General features: G+C 44.2%; 1 long non-coding RNA gene across 1 annotated transcript; it reads right to left on the bottom strand.

Moving 5' to 3' along the window:
* Window positions 1–18,925: 18,925 nt before the first annotated feature.
* On the bottom strand, window positions 18,926–19,619 carry LOC123153356 (uncharacterized). The gene is made up of 2 exons (XR_006476456.1): window positions 19,443–19,619; window positions 18,926–19,312 (listed from the first exon to the last, which is right to left on the bottom strand). It is a non-coding gene; the product is annotated as an uncharacterized lncRNA (long non-coding RNA).
* Between the last annotated feature and the right edge of the window lie 318 nt (window positions 19,620–19,937).

Raw genomic sequence — 19,937 nt, 5'->3', positions numbered from 1 at the left:
GTCTTCTCAGCAAGTGGTTGTATAAGCTATCTATAGAGACCGATGCCAATGGGCCCATATTCTGCGTATAAGTACCTACATTCCAAAACCTTATCCCAGGTGATGGTCAGACCGACTGGATTCACCATTTTGGAAGGGACCGATGAGAGTGAAATCAGTCCTTATTCAACATGACAAAATTTATCGTTGAAAATGGTACTACCACAAGATTCTGGAAGGATACATGGTTAGGGGAGACGCACCTCGGAATCCAATATCCTTCTCTCTATAATATTGTTCAGCGAAGAGACGCTTACGTTGCATCAATATTACAGTCCAACCCTCTCAATATTCAATTTAGGAGGACTTTAGCGGGAAACCGTTGGGAAGCTTGGCCCCATCTTGTGAGAAGATTGATGGATGTTCACATTTCTCAATAGCCAGACCAGTTGCACTAGAAACTAACCAAGAATGGAGAGTTTCAGTTAAATCCATGCAGTTAGATATTATCAACACTGGCTTTATACCTCGATAGAAGCATGTTTGGAAAAGTCAAAGTGCCCTTAAAAAATTAATTTTGTTCATAAACAAGTCATTCTAACTAAGGATAATTTGGCAAAACACAACTAGACAGGATCTAGAAGATGTAACTTCTGTGATCATGATGAATCTATCAAACACCTTTTTCTTGATTGCCCAATGGCAAAAAAAATATGGCGGTCTATCCACATAGCGTTTAAGCATTACTCCTCTGAATACCATCCACACCGTTATTGGAAACGTGGCTAGATGGAGTAGAGTCAGAAACGGTGAGACATATCCGTGTAGGAGTATGTGCTTTACTATGGGCAGTATGGAACTGCAAGAACCGATTTGGTTTTTAATAGAACAACACATATTCATTTCTTGTAGGTTATTTTTTGGGCCACTGCACTGATCCGTATGTAGTCGCTACTCACTCCGATGGATGCCAGGGAGCATATGGTTACTGGGTCTATCCGGTGGGAGATGGTAGCCCGGGATATCTTCAACCGGTTTGGATGGCGGTCATGTAATAGGATAGGTGTTTAGTTTCCTATCTACTTTGTCTGCCGTTGTGGCTATCCTGTTTTTTGTGTTATCGCTCTTTGTGAGCATTTTTACCTTTTTTGAGACATGGAGACTTTGTTGAACCTTTTGCTTATTAATAATATGGCCATATGCATCGTTCTGATGCATGAGGCCGGGGGATAACCACTTTTTCGAAAGAAAAAAGTTAACACAATAGCAGTGCTCCATGTCTCCGTAATGGTGATTGATACGTCTCCATCGTATCTACTTTTCCAAACACTTTTGCCCTTGTTTTGGACTCTAACTTGCATGATTTGAATGGAACTAACCCGGACTGATGCTGTTTCAGCAGAATTGCCATGGTGTTATTTTTGTGCAGAAATAAAAGTTCTCGGAATGACCTGAAAATCAACGGAGAATTATTTTGGAATATATAATGAATATTGGAAGCAAGATCCACGTCAGGGGGTGCCCCACCTGTCCACGAGGGTGGGGGGCGCGCCTGCCCCCCTTGGCGCGCCCCCTGCCTCGTGGGCCCCCTGACGCTCCACCGACCTCAACCTGGACTCCATATATTCACTTTCATGGAGAAAAAACCAGAGGAGAAGGATTCATCGTGTTTTACGATATGGAGCCACCGCCAAGCCCTAAACTCTCTCGGAAGGGCTGATCTGGAGTCCGTTCGGGGCTCCGAGGAGGGCAATCCATCGCATCGTCATCATCAACCATCTTCCATCACCAATTCATGATGCTCACCGCCGTGAGTGAGTAATTCCATCGTAGTCCTGCTGGGCGGTGATGGGTTGGATGAGATTTATCATGTAATCGAGTTAGTTTTGTTAGGGTTTGATCCCTAGTATCCACTATGTTCTGAGATTGATGTTGCTATGACTTTGCTATGCTTAATGCTTGTCACTAGGGTCCGAGTGCCATGATTTCAGATCTGAACCTATTATGTTTTCATTAATATATGAGAGTTTTGATCCTATCTTGCAAGTCTATAAGTCACCTATTATGTGTTATGATCCGTTAACCCCGAAGTGACATGTAACACCCCGGATGTAACTTTCCCAATTTGTACTCCAACTCTTGCCGTTTCCGGCGTTAAGTTAATTTTATATTCTCGGGTTCGGGTCTTTGTCTCCGTGTGTTGTTGTCGTTGTCATGCATCTCATGTCATGTCATCATGTGCATTGCATTTGCATACGTGTTCGTCTCATGCATTTGAGCATTTTCCCCGTTGTCCGTTTTGTATTCCGGCGCTTCGTTCTCCTCCGGTGGTCATTTCTAGCTTTCTTTCGTGTGTGGGGATTAAACATTTCCGGATTGGACCGAGACTTGCCAAGTGGCCTTGGTTTACTACCGGTAGACCGCCTGTCAAGTTTCGTACCATTTGGTCTTCGTTTGATACTCCAACGGTTAACCGAGGGACCGAAAAGGCCTCGTGTGTGTTGCAGCCCAACACCCTTCAATTTGGCCCAAAACCCACCTAACTCTGCTCCATCATCTAGAGCGTTCGATCACGATCGCGTGGCTGAAAACCGCACCTCATTTGGACTCTCCTAGCTCCCTCTATGCCTATATATACACCCCCTCCCCGAAAATCCGGACGAAACCCTAGATCCACTCATCCTCGCACGCGCCGGACAAAATTCCTGCCGACGGACATTGTCCGGTCCGCCTCCCCGCCGCCATGTGGCACTCCACCGCTCGCCGCCGCCGGATCCCGCCGCACCGGCCCGCAGGCCCGCGCGGGGCCCTCTCCGGCCCGCGCGCCGCCGCCGCCGCCCTTTCTCCTCCTCACGTGCCGCTCGCCGGCCCCGCCACCTCCTCCGAGCAGTCGCCGGCCGCCGCGCCTCCCCGCCACCTCCGCCCGGCCACCGCCTCGACCGCGCCGCCCCGGCAGCTCCGGTGGCCGCGCCGCCCGGCCGCCGACGCCGCCTTCCGCCGCCGCCTCGCCGTCCTCTCCCGGGCCGTCAAGCCCTCTGTCCATCTCCCTCCTCCAGCGATCCTCGTCTTCCGCGCTCGGCCGATCTAGATCTAAGTCCTCGGGTTGACTTTTCCCTCAGAAACCCTAGCTCATGTTTTATACTTTGACCTGCCGTAACTTTGCATCCGTAGCTCCGATTCATGCATATAGCATATCAAAATGTTCATCTCAGAGAGTACATCATTTCATTCCATTGCATCATTTTCATTTGAGTTCATCTTGATGCCCGAAATGCTGTTAGAAGAGGGCTACTTGAGTTAATTGTTAGATCTGCTACTCCATTTAGGTTTTTGTCATTTTTGCCATGATTAATGTGTGCATGATATGCCCTGATGCTCTACATATGTTTTGTTAGGGGTTTGTCATCTCTCTAGAGGTGCAACCCATGTATTTTTGTGATGTATGTGGTGACTAGTGCAAGCTTGCAAAGTGGTGCACTTGCTAATTCTGTTTTCAAGGACTTAGCATTTCCACTAAGTTCTTGAACTGTTTATCTCATATGGCCATATGTTCATGTTGTTTTCTAGTGATCCGTGCCTCTTTTGAGGATGATCAGTAGGGGAGTTTTATTAATCTTGTAGTGCTCTATACCATCCATGCCTTTGTTTGCAATTATGGAGCACCCTAGCTTGAGTCAATCGAGCTCTACTTTTACTACTTTGTGAATCTAGGGCAGATTGTCAACTTGTTTGCAATTTTGCCGATGATGTTGTAGTTGATCCGTGCATGCTATGCTATTGTTCTTGCCATGTCTAGCTTGAATTTTGTGTATTCTTGATGGGTGTATGCTTGTCTTGCCATGGCTTGCACCGTAGCGAGTGCATCGAGCTCGTGAACATGCCTACTTGATATCTGTTTCAGCATGTGCCAGTTTATCTTAAGGTTTATGTTTTTGCGATGTTCACGTGCTTGTTAGTATATTTTCTGATCCCTTTTGGCTCAAGGTCACTAAGGGACTTTTGTTAAGATATTTGAGTAGCTCCATGCCATGTTTCACTTTGCCATGTTCAGGTCCTGTAGCATGTAGTTTTGTTGCTCCGAAGAGTACCTGATCTGAAATTCCAAACAAGTGTTAATTTCACTAAGTCTGAGATCTGTTTGCCATATGCATTTTTGCCATGCTTGTTTGAACCTGTTAATGGATGAATTGGCCGTAGCTCAGTGCTAGACTTTTGTTAAGCATCTTGAATGCATCCCTGCCATGTATTTTTTGTCATGTTTGGGTGCTGTAGCATGTTCATCTCATTGCATTTAGATGGCCTACTTGCTGTAAATTGCAGACCGGTGTCATTTTTGAATCGCTTGCCATTTCCAAACCGTAACTCCGATTCCGTCGTTCTTTATATCGTTTTCAAGCAATTTAATCTCATCTTTCTAGTGGCATACTTGGATTTCCAAGTTGAGGCCAGGTTCATGCATTTCCTTGTCACATCTTGCATATGCATCCCGCATCGCATCCCGCATAGCATATCATCTTGCATCATTTGTTTGAGCTTGCACGTGGTTGATTGTGTCCCTGTTGCTTGTTTGTCTTGTTTGGGTAGAGCGGGAGACGAGTTCGCTAACGAGGAGCCCGTTGAGTTTGCTTTCGAGGATCCAGTCAACTCTGACAACTGTGCAGGCAAGATGATCATACCATCGAAATCACTACTATCTTTGCTATGCTAGTTTGCTCGCTCTTTTGCTATGCCAATGCTACGATGCCTACCACTTGCTTCAAGCCTCCCAAATTGCCATGTCAAACCTCTAACCCACCTGTCCTAGCAAACCGTTGTTGGCTATGTCACCGCTTTGCTCAGCCCCTCTTATAACGTTGCTAGTTGCAGGTGAAGATTGGAGGCCGTTCCTTGTTGGAACATTTATTTACTTGTTGGGATATCATTATATTGCTATGTTATCTTAATGCATCTATATACTTGGTAAAGGGTGGAAGGCTCGGCCTCTCGCCTAGTGTTTTGTTCCACTCTTGCCGCCCTAGTTTCCGTCATATCGGTGTTATGTTCCCAGATTTGCGTTCCTTACGCGGTTGGGTTATAATGGGGAACCCCTTGATAGTTCGCCTTGATTAAAGCTTTTCCAGCAATGCCCAACCTTGGTTTACCATTTGCCACCTAGCCTTTTCTTTCCCTTGGGTTCTGCAGACTCAAGGGTCATCATTATTTTAACCCCCCCGGGCCAGTGCTCCTCTGAGTGTTGGTCCAAACCGTCATCCGCCAGTGGCTACCAGGGGCAACTCTGGCTGGCCTACCGGAAGTTTGGAAAATCTGAGTGTGCCCTGAGAAAGAGATATGTGCAGCTCCTATCGGGGATTTGTCGGCACATTCGGACGGTGTTGCTGGTCTTGTTTTAACCTGTCGAAATGTCTTGAAGAACCGAGATACCGAGTCTGATCGGAACGTCTTGGGAGGAGGTCTATTCCTTCATTGACCGTGAGAGCTTGTCATGGGCTAAGTTGGAAATCCCCTGCAGGGATTTGAACTTTCGAAAGCCGTGCCCGCGGTTATGGGCAGATGGGAATTTGTTAATGTCCGGTTGTAGATAATTTGAACTTAACTTAATTAAAATGAATCAACTGAGTGTGTTACCATGATGGCCTCTTCTCGGTGGAGTCCGGGAAGTGGACACGGTGTTGGAGTAATGTTTGCGCAGGTTGTTCTCTAGTTTCTCGCTCGCGCTTTGCCTCCTCTTCTCGCTCTCTTTTGCGAATAGTTAGCCACCTTACTTGCTAGTCGCTTGCTGTAGCTCCACATATTAACCTTGCCGTTGCATCATATACAATTCTTCCTTAAGGAAACATTAAGGAATGCCGTTTTGACATCCATTTGCCATATCGCATAGTCATAGAATGCGGGCAATTGCTAACATGATTCGGACGGACTTCAGCTTCGCTACGGGTGAGAAAGTCTCATCGTAGTCAACCCCTTGAACTTGTTGATAACCTTAGCGACAAGCCGAGCTTTATAGATGGTTACGTTACCATCCGCGTCTGTCTTCTTCTTAAAGATCCATTTATTTTCTATGGCTCGCCGATCATCGGGCAAGTCAGTCAAAGTCCATACTTCATTTTCATACATGGATCCTATCTCGGATTTCATGGCTTCCAGCCATTTGTCAGAATCCGGGCCCGCCATCGCTTCTTCATAGTTCGAAGGTTCACCGTTGTCTAACAACATGATTTCCAAGACAGGGTTGTCGTACCACTCTGGTGCGGAACGTGTCCTTGTGGACCTATGAAGTTCAGTAGCAACTTGATCTGAAGTTTCATGATCATCATCATTAACTTCCTCTCTAGTCGGTGCAGGCACCTCAGGAACATTTTCTTGAGCTGCGCTACTTACCGGTTCAAGAGGTAATACTTCATCAAGTTCTACTTTCCTCCCACTTATTTCTTTTGAGAGAAACTCTTTCTCTAGAAAGGACCCATTCTTGGCAACAAAGATCTTGCCTTCGGATCTGAGGTAGAAGGTATACCCAATAGTTTCTTTAGGGTATCCTATGAAGACGCATTTTTCCGATTTGGGTTCGAGCTTTTCAGGTTGAAGTTTCTTGACATAAGCATCGCATCCCCAAACTTTTAGAAACGACAGCTTAGGTTTCTTCCCAAACCATAATTCATACGGTGTCGTCTCAACGGATTTCGACGGAGCCCTATTTAAAGTGAATGCGGCAGTCTCTAAAGCATAGCCCCAAAATGACAGCGGTAAATCGGTAAGAGACATCATAGATCGCACCATATCCAATAGAGTGCGATTACGACGTTCGGACACACCATTACGCTGAGGTGTTCCAGGCGGCGTGAGTTGTGAAACTATTCCACATTTTCTTAAGTGTGTGCCAAATTCGTGACTCAAGTATTCTCCCCCACGATCTGATCGCAAGAACTTGATTTTCCTGTCACGTTGATCTCAACCTCACTCTGAAATTCCTTGAACTTTTCAAAGGTCTCAGACTTGTGTTTCATTAAGTAGACATACCCATATCTACTCAAGTCATCAGTGAGGGTGAGAACATAACGATAGCCACCGCGAGCCTCAACACTCATTGGACCGCACACATCAGTATGTATGATTTCCAATAAGTTGGTTGCTCGCTCCATTGTTCCTGAGAACGGAGTCTTGGTCATTTTACCCATGAGGCATGGTTCGCACGTGTCAAATGATTCGTAATCAAGAGACTCCAAAAGCCCATCTGCATGGAGCTTCTTCATGCGTTTGACACCTATGTGACCAAGGCGGCAGTGCCACAAGTATGTGGGACTATCATTATCAACCTTACATCTTTTGGTATTCACACTATGAATATGTGTAGCATTACGCTCGAGATTCATTAAGAATAAACCATTCACCATCGGAGCATGACCATAAAACATATCTCTCATATAAATAGAACAACCATTATTCTCGGATTTAAATGAGTAGCCATCTCGAATTAAACGAGATCCTGATACAATGTTCATGCTCAAAGCTGACACTAAATAACAATTATTGAGGTTTAAAACTAATCCCGTAGGTAAATATAGAGGTAGCGTGCCGACGGCGATCACATCGACCTTGGAACCATTCCCGACGCGCATCGTCACCTCGTCCTTCGCCAGTCTCCGCTTATTCCGCAGCTCCTGCTTTGAGTTACAAATGTGAGCAACCGCACCGGTATCAAATACCCAGGAGCTACTACGAGTACTGGTAAGGTACACATCAATTACATGTATATCACATATACCTTTGGTGTTGCCGGCCTCTTGTCCGCTAAGTATTTGGGGCAGTTCCGCTTCCAGTGACCACTTCCCTTGTAATAAAAACACTCAGTCTCGGGCTTGGGTCCATTCTTTGGCTTCTTCCCGGCAGCTTGCTTACCGGGCGCGGCAACCCCCTTGCCGTCCTTCTTGAAGTTCTTCTTACCCTTGCCTTTCTTGAACTTAGTGGTTTTATTCACCATCAACACTTGATGTTCCTTTTTGATTTCCACCTCTGCTGATTTCAGCATTGAATATACCTCAGGAATGGTCTTTTCCATCCCCTGCATATTGAAGTTCATCACAAAGCTCTTGTAGCTCGGTGGAAGCGACTGAAGGATTCTGTCAATGACCGCGTCATCCGGGAGATTAACTCCCAGCTGAGTCAAGCGGTTATGCAACCCAGACATTTTGAGTATGTGCTCACTGACAGAACTATTTTCCTCCATCTTACAACTGAAGAACTTGTCGGAGACTTCATATCTCTCGACCCGGGCATGAGCTTGGAAAACCATTTTCAGCTCTTCGAACATCTCATATGCTCCGTGTCTCTCAAAATGCTTTTGGAGCCCCGGTTCTAAGCTGTAAAGCATGCCGCACTGAACGAGGGAGTAATCATCAGCACGTGACTGCCAAGCGTTCATAACGTCTTGGTTCTCTGGGACAGGTGCGTTACCTAGCGGTGCTTCTAGGACATAATCTTTCTTGGCAGCTATGAGGATGATCCTCAGGTTCCGGACCCAGTCCGTATAGTTGCCTGCCATCATCTTTCAGCTTGGTTTTCTCTAGGAACGCGTTGAAGTTGAGGACAACGTGGGCCATTTGATCTACAAGACATATTGTAAAGATTTTAGACTAAGTTCATGATAATTAAGTTCATCTAATCAAATTACTCAATGAACTCCCACTCAGATAGACATCCCTCCAGTCATCTAAGTGAAACATGATCCGAGTTAACTAGGCCGTGTCCGATCATCACGTGAGACGGACTAGCCAACATCGGTGAACATCTACATGTTGATCGTATCTTCTATACGACTCATGCTCGACCTTTCGGTCTTCCGTGTTCCGAGGCCATGTCTGTACATGTTAGGCTCGTCAAGTCAACCTAAGTGTATTGCGTGTGTAAATCTAGCTTACACCCGTTGTATTCGAACGTTAGAATCTATCACACCCGATCATCACGTGGTGCTTCGAAACAACGAACCTTCGCAACGGTGCACAGTTAGGGGGGACACTTTCTTGAAATTATTACGAGGGATCATCTTATTTAAGCTACCGTCGTTCTAAGCAAATAAGATGTAAAACATGATAAACATCACATGCAATCAAATAGTGACATGATATGGCCAATATCATTTGCTCCTTTTGATCTCCATCTTCGGGGCTCCATGATCATCGTTGTCACCGGCATGACACCATGATCTCCATCGTCATGATCTCCATCATCGTGTCTTCTTGAAGTTGTCTCGTCATCTATTACTTCTACTACTATGGCTAACAGTTTAGCAATAAAGTAAAGTAATTACATGACGTTATATGTTGACACGCAGGTCACAAATAAATTAAGACAACTCCTATGGCTCCTGCCGGTTGTCATACTCATCGACATGCAAGTCATGATTCCTATTACAAGAACATGATCATCTCATACATCACATATATCATTCATCACATCCTTTGGCCATATCACATCACAAAACACTTGCTGCAAAAACAAGTTAGACGTCCTCTAATTGTTGTTGCAAGTTTTTACGTGGCTGCTATAGGATTCTAGCAAGAACGTTTCTTACCTACGCCAAAACCACAACGTGAATTGCCAATTTCTATTTACCCTTCATAAGGACCCTATTCATCGAATCCGATCCGACTAAAGTGGGAGAGACAGACACCCGCCAGCCACCTTATGCAACTAGTGCATGTTAGTCGGTGGAACCAGTCTCACGTAAGCGTACGTGTAAGGTCGGTCCGGGCCGCTTCATCCCACAATGCCGCCGAATCAAGATAAGACTAGTAACAGCAAGATAATTGACAATATCAACGCCCACAACTACTTTGTGTTCTACTCGTGCATAGAAACTACGCATAGACCTAGCTCTGATACCACTGTTGGGGAACGTAGCAGAATTTTAAAATTTTCTACGCATCACCAAGATCAATCTATGGAGTCATCTAGCAACGAGGGAGAGAGGAGTGCATCTACATACCCTTGTAGATCGCGCGTGGAAGCGTTCAAGAGAACGGGGTTGATGGAGTCATACTCGACGTGATCCAAATCACCGATGACCTAGTGCCGAACGGACGGCACCTCCGCGTTCAACACACATACGGTTGGGAAGACGTCTCCTCCTTCTTGATCCAGCAAGGGGGAAGGAGAGGTTGATGAAGATCCAGCAGCACGACGGCGTGGTGGTGGATGCAGCAGGATCCCGGCAGGGCTTCGCCAAGCGCAAGCGGGGAGGAGAGGTGTTACGAAGGGAGAGGGAGGCGCCAAGAGCAAGGGGTTGCGCTGCCCTCCCTCCCCCCTCTTTATATAGGGGCCTTGGGGGGCGTCGGCCCTAGGAGATGGATCTCCAAGGGGGCGGCGGCCAAGGGGTGGCTTCCCCCCCAAGCCAAGTGGGGGGCGCCCCCACCCCTAGGGTTTCCCAACCCTAGGCGCAGGGAGGCCCAAGGGGGGGCACCAGCCCACTAGGGGCTGGTTTCCCTCCCAATTCAGCCCATGGGGCCCTCCGGGATAGGTGGCCCCACCCGGTGGACCCCCGGGACCCTTCCGGTGGTCCCGGTACAATACGGGCGACCCTCGAAACTTTCCCGATGGCCGAAACTGGACTTTCCATATATAAATCTTTACCTCCGGACCATTCCGGAACTCCTCATGACGTCCGGGATCTCATCCGGGACTCCGAACAACTTTCGGGTTACTGCATACTAATATCTCTACAACCCTAGCGTCACCGAACCTTAAGTGTGTAGACCCTACGGGTTCGGGAGACATGCAGACATGACCGAGACGCCTCTCCGGTCAATAACCAACAGTGGGATCTGGATACCCATGTTGGCTCCCACATGCTCCACGATGATCTCATCGGATGAACCATGATGTCGAGGATTCAATCAATCCGTATACAATTCCCTTTGTCAATCGGTACGTTACTTGCCCGAGACTCGATCGTCGGTATCCCAATACCTCGTTCAATCTCGTTACCGGCAAGTCACTTTACTCGTGCCGTAATGCATGATCCCGTGATCAACCACTTGGTCACATTGAGCTCATTATGATGATGCATTACCGAGTGGGCCCAGAGATACCTCTCCGTCATACGGAGTGACAAATCCCAGTCTCGATTCGTGCCAACCCAACAGACACTTCGGAGATACCTGTAGTGTACCTTTATAGTCACCCAGTTATGTTGTGACGTTTGGCACACCCAAGGCACTCCTACGGTATTCGGGAGTTGCACAATCTCATGGTCTAAGGAAATGATACTTGACATTCGGAAAAGCTACAGCAAACGAACTACACGATCTTTGAGCTATGCTTAGGATTGGGTCTTGTCCATCACATCATTCTCCTAATGATGTGATCCCGTTATCAATGACATCCAATGTCCATAGTCAGGAAACCATGACTATCTTTTGATCAACGAGCTAGTCAACTAGAGGCTCACTAGGGACGTGTTGTGGTCTATGTATTCACACATGTATTACGATTTCCGGATAACACAATTATAGCATGAACAATAGACAATTATCATGAACAAAGAAATATAATAATAACCATTTTATTATTGCCTCTAGGGCATATTTCCAACAGTGTATGCATCATGCTCATCATAAGAAAGGACAAGGGAGCATTTCATTGTATGGAGGCATATGATACGAGAACAACCAAATACAATAGGCGCAATCAAACAAGCATGCATCACAAGTAAGATGTCCAAGTCTCCATGATCAATAAGCATAGCAAGTTGGCACTAAATACAATTGGATATGAGAGATGCACTAATGGAAACAAGAGACAATGATCAAGACAAATCAAGTGGGAGGCAGGAACATATACGTCATCAACCCAAGAAAGCAAGTAGTAATGGAACATGGGTGATGCGACAAAGCAAGCAATCATATGAATCAAGGCAAGCAAGCTAGTAGTGCGAAGATGCAACGTACTAGAAGGAATCATGTCAAGTATGTCATGTGTGCAAATGGTGGGCATGAATAATGCACGTGACATATCACAAGCATGAAGGCAAGATATGAGCAAAATAGCATCAATAGCATGAGGCACATGATAATCATGGAAATAGCAACAAGGATCTCCACCAAGCATGCAAATACACATAGGATTAGTAAAATGGTGAATCATGGGTAGATGCAAGCAAGGGTCACAATTGCATGGCAAAGGCATAGAAGCAAGCATAGCATGCAAAGTGAACACGGTAAAATGAGCATGAAGCGACAAGCGGTATATAGCCCATAGCCGTGTGAGAGACAAGTGAGAGAGATGCGCGTAGTTGTTGCGCAAAGAGAGCAGTGGGAAGGATAGTTCATCGGGATCCCAAGTCATCTTTGCTCTCAAGAGCTCGTTTCGTCAATTCTTGGATTGAGAGGTTGACGAGTATACGTGAGTACCTACACAAAACAAAGACAAAGGAAAAATTGTTTGTGCATGGTATATGTACACATCATCCATCATGATGCGCACGTGCTTGTGTCGGTTAGTACGAGATATCCAATGCTCAAATAAATGATATGCGTGATATAGAAACATGTCATCCATCATGATAGGTTTGTTGTTATGTATGGCATAATGGAGACTCAAAGGATGTAATGCATCACTCGCAATATCTAGAGCATTGTGAGGAATGGTATGCATATGGTGCACACAAGGGATGTAATCATGCGATAGACAATAATTTTCATGGAATGGCATATGAGATGAATTATGCAAATTTTGCAAAGGAAGCATAGCAATATCATCGCAAGAGAAACAAAAGCCAATGACCATCATCTTGTCATCTATGCCATAAGTGCAAATGGGATCTATTATAATGGGGCATGCATAGTCACTATGTTGAGATTGAAAAGATGCAATATGGGATATCTCACTCATAGCATATGACAAGGTTAATGGATTGTCAAACATGATGTGACCAACAGAATTTTCACATGATATCCTCTGGAGTATAGCATCACAACTAGGCAAATCAACATGCTCATCATCATATTCATCATAAATTGGTAGGTCATGACATGAAGAATTTGCACTAGCATGAAGCATGGGAATAGGTGGATCAACATCATGCAAGCAATCATTGGTGAGATAGTCCACTAATGGGACAAGAGAAGCACCATCACCTATGTTACCTTTGGAGCATCGCTCATGTGTTGTAGCTGAGGTGTCGAAGACCAAGTCGTTGTCATCTTGATGGAACCATGTGTGGGGTGCATCATCGTCCACCATGACCATCATCGTCTCCATGGGAGGTATGGACTCGTCGAGGATAGGCGTGTCATCATGTAGGAGACCTAGCACCAAATAAGAAAAAACACTCGAAGTAGAGGTTAAGTCGTTAGAAATCAAAGGGGCCTCACATGTCGTCTCAACTACCTCACTCACTAAGTGTTGTGGCTCACTCACTCCTTCTTGGATGCTCTCACTCATATGGTTGGTGGAGTCACTCAAATGGCTCTCAACCTCACATAGAATGTGTGGCATGCTCTCAAGTGTGGGGCTAGTGGTGGTCACACTCGTCCTCTCATAGGAAATGCTTTCAATGTCACGTATGGTGGAGTCACTCGTGTCACTCATGGTGGGGTGGCTCTCCTCACATGGAAATTGGGGCATCTCTTTATATGTGGGTGTCGGAGAGATGTTGGTGCAAATGTCTCCATACTCAATCATGTCGTAGTTGTAGCCGTGGATGAAGGCCGAAGATGGCACATCATCACTCTCCTCTAAGACCAAAGATAAGGTCTCGTGTGCGGTCTGGTAGCTTGACTCGGAGTATGAGTCCAATATGGGCGCCAGTCTTCATGTTGTTGAAGAGGTTCATGCTCGTCGCCGTGGTCGAAGGGGATGGCCCTTGCTCGACCTTCTTGTCGCCGTCTTGTTGTAGGAGGTCCCTTATGATGTGGCACCTTGTAGCTTGTCTCCATGACCGAAGGGAAATTCCCATGCTCGGCCATCTTCCTTGAGGGGCTTCCAAAGATGGAAGTGTCGCCCTCGCTCGTAGGTGGTCGCCTTGTACTTGAAGATGTCGATGTAGGCGAACTCATGGGAAGTAGGCGAAGATGCCGTACGTCCAAAGGCGAAGATGCCTTGAGAACACTTGGTGAAGATGCCGAAGTGGTGGTGGTAGTAGCCGTATCGTGCTCTTGGTGGTGCTTGTCTCGCGGTCTTCTCTTGTGGTCATGAAGTTTGGACTTGGCGTGAAGTAGGGCTTGCTGGGACTTGTAGGTAGGCGCATCTCGAGCATCTTCATGTTGATGGTGTCGTTGTCATGCTTGAGCTCGATGGCGTTCGTCGTCGTCGTGCACATGATGCTTGGAGTTGACTTACCCTTCATGACGATGTGGATCACGAACATGATGGTGGTCTCCATGGAGATGTGGACGTGGACGACTTGCGCTTGCGTCTCTTGGGCGCTCCAAAGACGATTGACTTGTTCGTCGCCGCCTTGAGGATGATGAAGAGGAAGAACGTTTGGCCAACAAAGTCCGAATCTCCCCCATCCGTGCATCTTGCTCCTCTTTTGTGCGGAAAGCTTATTGTCGATGTAGTCCCTTTTCCTCGATTCGGAGTGGCGAATGTCAATGGAGAGGTTCTTGATGCGCTCTCGCAATCTTGATTGTGCGCCTTGCATTTTTCGTTGTAGATTGAAGATTGATGCTTTGGTGATGTAGTTGTTCACGTCGTCGTTGTTGTGGAAGACCGGAGATGAAATGCCTTGCCTATCCATCACTCCAAGAGAAAAATGTGAGTGATAGAAAGAGAAGAACGAATACCAAATGTACCTTGACCGAAGTTGAAAGTGGATCAATGATCACTCCAATGTGGACAAGGAAATAGCACAATTGGTACCAATTATTATCGGTTTCTCATACCTACACAAATAAGGCTTATGGTGGAGCTTAGTGAGGATAGTGGCACAAAAATTTGATGCAAAATGTTAGCAAGAAGTCAATAATGTTGAAAGAGATTCACAAATTCGCAAGTGTAACAAGTAGACCAATAGCAATATATGACACATGAAAACACACACACGGATAGATAAATAGGGTTGGGAAACCAAGGATGAGCACAAAATGTGGAATCCATGGAAAACGCTCGTGTTGCACAACTCAAGAGAGACGCCTAGCACGATTGCTCAATAAACGGATACGACACTTGTGCACAACCTATAAGATGCAAAATGTAACAACTTCTATCCCAATGTGCTATGTATGATGTTCTCGATGGTATGATTCCAAGATGATCGGATAATGACAATCTTATGCAATGTGGTATGATACTATGGCACTTGCTTACAAGCTCTTTGTTCACTCTTTGTTTAAAAGCTTATTCTTTTTTTTTATGTATGGCCACCAATGCGAAATGCACAAACCAAGATAGCAATTGGGTATATAACGGGAAACAATCTTGTGACACAAGGGATGATATGATACCATATTGATATGATATGTATGCAATGTATGACGTAGATCACTAATATGCACAAGTAACGTTAAATGGGTTAGGGGTTATCAATGCAATGGCAAAAGGATATATAAATAAAGTGATACCACGATACCAAGATGATATGAAGGTTACTGTCCTTGGATATCACGAGCCACGTTGATCTAGGATTTCATCTAGGATGGAACCCTAGATGAATTGGTGCTTCGTCACACACTCACCGCCTCCTCCGCGTCACCAACCTGAAGCACCGTCGCCACGGCCGCTAGCTGCCGACCATGACGAGGTCGAGCAGCACCACGCATTCTCGAGTGTTCGCCCTTGCCCCCGTATACAAGTCACAGCCGAGTAGATAGAACAGTATAGAAAGATGATTTTGTTGTCGGCGTGGATTTCGGGAAAACGATAGCGTTTTTCTACTTTTTGCTATGTTCCCTATCACCCTCATGAACAAACAGCACGTCCTTAATAAAACCTAACAGTGAGAAAGTACGATGTATGAAGACGACACTGGAAGTTGAAGATCACAAAAAAAGAAAAAGAAAAAACTACATATAAAGCCACATATAAAACATTAGCTATAGTGGACATAAGTGACAAAAATATGATTATACACAAAAACGTAACAAGTCAAATTGTTAGGAATATGTTTTATACATAAAATAAGGGGATTGTCTATTTGACAGCCGGATGAAAACCAATTAGGTGTCATCCGTTTTTTCAACCAATTACAACTCGACAAGAGTTCCTGTCCACTGTAACGTCCCTCTCCTGAATGTATGTTGCGTTTCCTGAATGTATGTACGTTGTCTCCGTCAGTTACAATATCAAGTCTCTCCATTATAACAACATCATGAGGCCCAAATACAAAAGCGAAAGGAAGACTACAGTAAAAGCGAACACCTGAACTAAACTAGGAAGTGCAGCCAATGTAAAAAATACAGCTGAAACGACCAGTCTAATTAGTTTACACTATGGAATAATCACATGTCAGGTGCCCTCCTAAATCACCTATCTTCCGGATGCTTCTGTCAAGTACATCAGTCCAACTGCAGCATTCCCTCATATCAACATGATGCTTATGAATCCTTTAACTTCTTTTACAATTTACAAAAGAAAAGGAGAACATACAATAGTTAGAGACTGCAGCCGAATATAATAGAAGCACTTCTAACAGCTAGTATACACCAGAAACACATGTAGATCAAAATTGCATTGAAACTTTAGAGAAAAAAATGAGTACTGCATACCATATCTGGCCATGTACATGAGCCTACCAGACCTTGTAACTCATGTAAAAAACTACAGTGACAAACAACTACCCTGATTTATGAAGATAGAAAGAGAAAACATGAAATACTTCTCCAAATTGAAAGAAAGGAACCAAGACAAGTGTACATCAGGAAACAGATTATACTAAGATTACAGGGAAAATAAAACTACTAGAGAATTGTAAATCATATATACATTAGAACTTTCAAACAGGAATGGCATAGAAAAGTAGAAATTATACTGATAAATGCAGCAGAAATATAAGACCTCGCTACAGGAAACTATCACATAGTTGGACTATAAGCAAAGTAAATGGAAACAGTAAATCATGTTATTCCAGTAACAATTACAGAAAAAAGGGGAACAACTACAGTAAACTTTTAAAGATAAAAACCTAACCATCACACATGATGAACTGAACTCACACAGTTAAGTCACTCTGAAACAATACATTCAGAGTTGAATTAGAGTAGAAGACTGATTTACAGTTTGAATTACACTGTATTTTACAATAGAATTGCAGTGTTAAATACAGTATAAACACAGTACAATTACAATGTAATTTACAATAGAATTACAGTGTAATTTACAAATAGAATTACAGTGTTTCAAATACAGTAGAAGTATGGCATAATTGTAGTAACTTAAAAAGTGTGATTTACACTATAATTTCAGAAGATTTACAGTGTAATTTATTAGTAGATTTACAGTGTAATTTACAATGAAATTACAATGTAACAAATACAGTAGAATTGCAGTGTAACCAGTAGATTAATCGTGTGATTTACAATGTAATTTCAATAGATTTACAGTCTAATTTATAGTGGAAATACAACTAGAGTAGAAATGTTGTGAGTTTTACAGTGTAACTGCAACAGATTTACAGTGTAGTGTAATATGCAATCTAATCAAATCATAAATATAGTGACATTTTACATTAGATTTACAGAGTAAAAAGCAGTAGTATTATAGAGCAAATTACAGTTGAATTACAGTGAGATTTACAGTATACTTGCAGTTGAATTACAATGCGATTTACAGTGAACTTACATGTAAAACTGCTATAATTCCTCTGTAAATGTCACTGAGAATTTCAACAACTCTCTCTTCCTAACAACGTAAACTAGCACTAGCTGAACCACTAACTGAAAGAACACAAAACTGATAAGCATAGGCAACCCACTAGAAAATATAGAATGTAAAGGGTTCCCTGCTGCCTTGCTCATATGAAATGCATATTTACAAGCACACAGGCAGACACAATGTTTTTTAGTTAAAATACTACTCCCTCCGTCCGAAAAAGCTTGTCCCTTAAAAGGATGTATCTAGCATCAAGTTAGTGCTGGATACATCCATTTGAAAGACAAGCTTGGGACAAAACTTTTCCGGACCGAGGGAGTACATGCCAAACACTCGTAAGAGGAGAGGATCACATTTACACAGCAGCCACATAGATAAAGGCTGCTTCTTAATTACTACTACTAGTGTTTCCAAACCCATTGCAAACACACATCAATCCACACAAGCAAGCGTTCAGGTGGATGCAAGCCACACTTCACACACCTATTAGCAAGGTCTGGGCATGTAGACACAGGCTCATATCAGTCATCTTCTTATTTCAGAGCTACAAAGGCGAGCGAGAGCCACCAAAAAGCTCACACCTAACACCCCTGAAGCTTTTCCTTCCATGTCCGAATTGAACAGCTAGCCAACAACCTGTAAGTGTCTAGCTATCCACGAGAACACAGTAGCAACTGTGAGTATTGCTCACAAAATGAATAGCTACTGTAAATAAAAAGTATCAGCTGAGAACATATTACTACATAGTACACCGATGAGCTACATAATACAAAAATGCACTGTAACAAAAAAACAGTTAAAACTTGGTGGGATATTGAAAACTACAATAGCCTTTGCTGGAGAAATATAATAATGTGACAGTGTAATTATGCTTAATGCAAGAAAATAGTTAAACGACCAACTAGAGCATGCAGAGGTAATGCAAGCAATAACCACCTCTACTCATAAAACAAAGTAACACTAAGTAACCACCTAATTTATCAAGGATTAAGAGCTACTCTCAGACTGCAATTCATTCATGAGGTACAACAAAATAACTTTTAAATGTTGTGGAAATTAACCTAAACATAACCTGCAGAGACAACTCACTCAATTTACAGCAAAATAACAGAAAAATTACGGAACAACCACTAAAAGATTCAATATGGGAAGTAAAATATAAGAACTAATAATAACCTTATAAAGTTAAATCAAACTCTTCAAAGACAGATATTACAGACAATACTCTAGAATTGCCCCAACATTACACATGCACAAGCACAAAGCCTGACCCAAACACAAGGATGGGAACAGCAAAACGCAACACAACGTAGATGAACAACCTAGAATTCGAGGACCATAGCTCACAGATTCAACAGAGCACAGCCATCATCGGGCTCACAGAATTGTAGGACCATATCTCGCAGATCTAGAAAATAGAGTAATTGATGAAGAACAACAACAGGCCGTTGGGAAGAGAAAATTCCAACCAGCAGCTAGCCGACCGCAGCAATCTAAACTTCAAGCAAGGGATCCTTCCAGTGGATTTGAAGAGCTGCAAATTAAGCAAAAAACATGAACAACCTAGGATTGGACGAGTGAGAGCTCACAAAATCCACGAATCGCGTCGGCGGAGATCTAGATAAAGAACAACGAATGGAGGGGAGAGAGAACAGATGCAAAACCAGTTGGAGGAGCACTTCTAACCACCAGCGGGCGAACAACAACAACCGAACACCTGAAGCAACAAGAGAAGGAGAGCTGTGAATGGAAATAATCGCCGTCTCTCTCTCTCCCCTGCTCTCGAAATCTCTGTTTGAACGTCTGATGAAACAGCTACAGAGCGAACAGGAGATTTCAAAGTCAAGAGGAAAACAGGCAGCGACACGGGTTAACGGGCAGACCATAAGCAGAAGAGCGAACCCGATATAAACCAATAACGAGACGACCATTCACGAATCGGAGGGGCTAAATATCAGTCGACTGATTTTTTACCAAGTCTCAGTCGATCCCTCACCCCCCGCATTAGATCACTAGGGGCTTCAAAATCTGTGCATGCTGTTTGTTTCTTGTGAAATAGGCCCGTGCAGGGATACAGCCGGCCTGTTTAGTGCTTTTTTTGTTTGTGAAAGGTGCAGGTATGCGTGGTGGGCTTGGCATCTTCCACATTCCCCCATTCC

Source organism: Triticum aestivum, chromosome 7A (assembly GCF_018294505.1).
Source record: "Triticum aestivum cultivar Chinese Spring chromosome 7A, IWGSC CS RefSeq v2.1, whole genome shotgun sequence".
Lineage (NCBI taxonomy): Eukaryota > Viridiplantae > Streptophyta > Magnoliopsida > Poales > Poaceae > Triticum > Triticum aestivum.
Note: the sequence above shows the minus strand (reverse complement) of the source record. Positions and strands in the feature narration are given on the sequence as shown.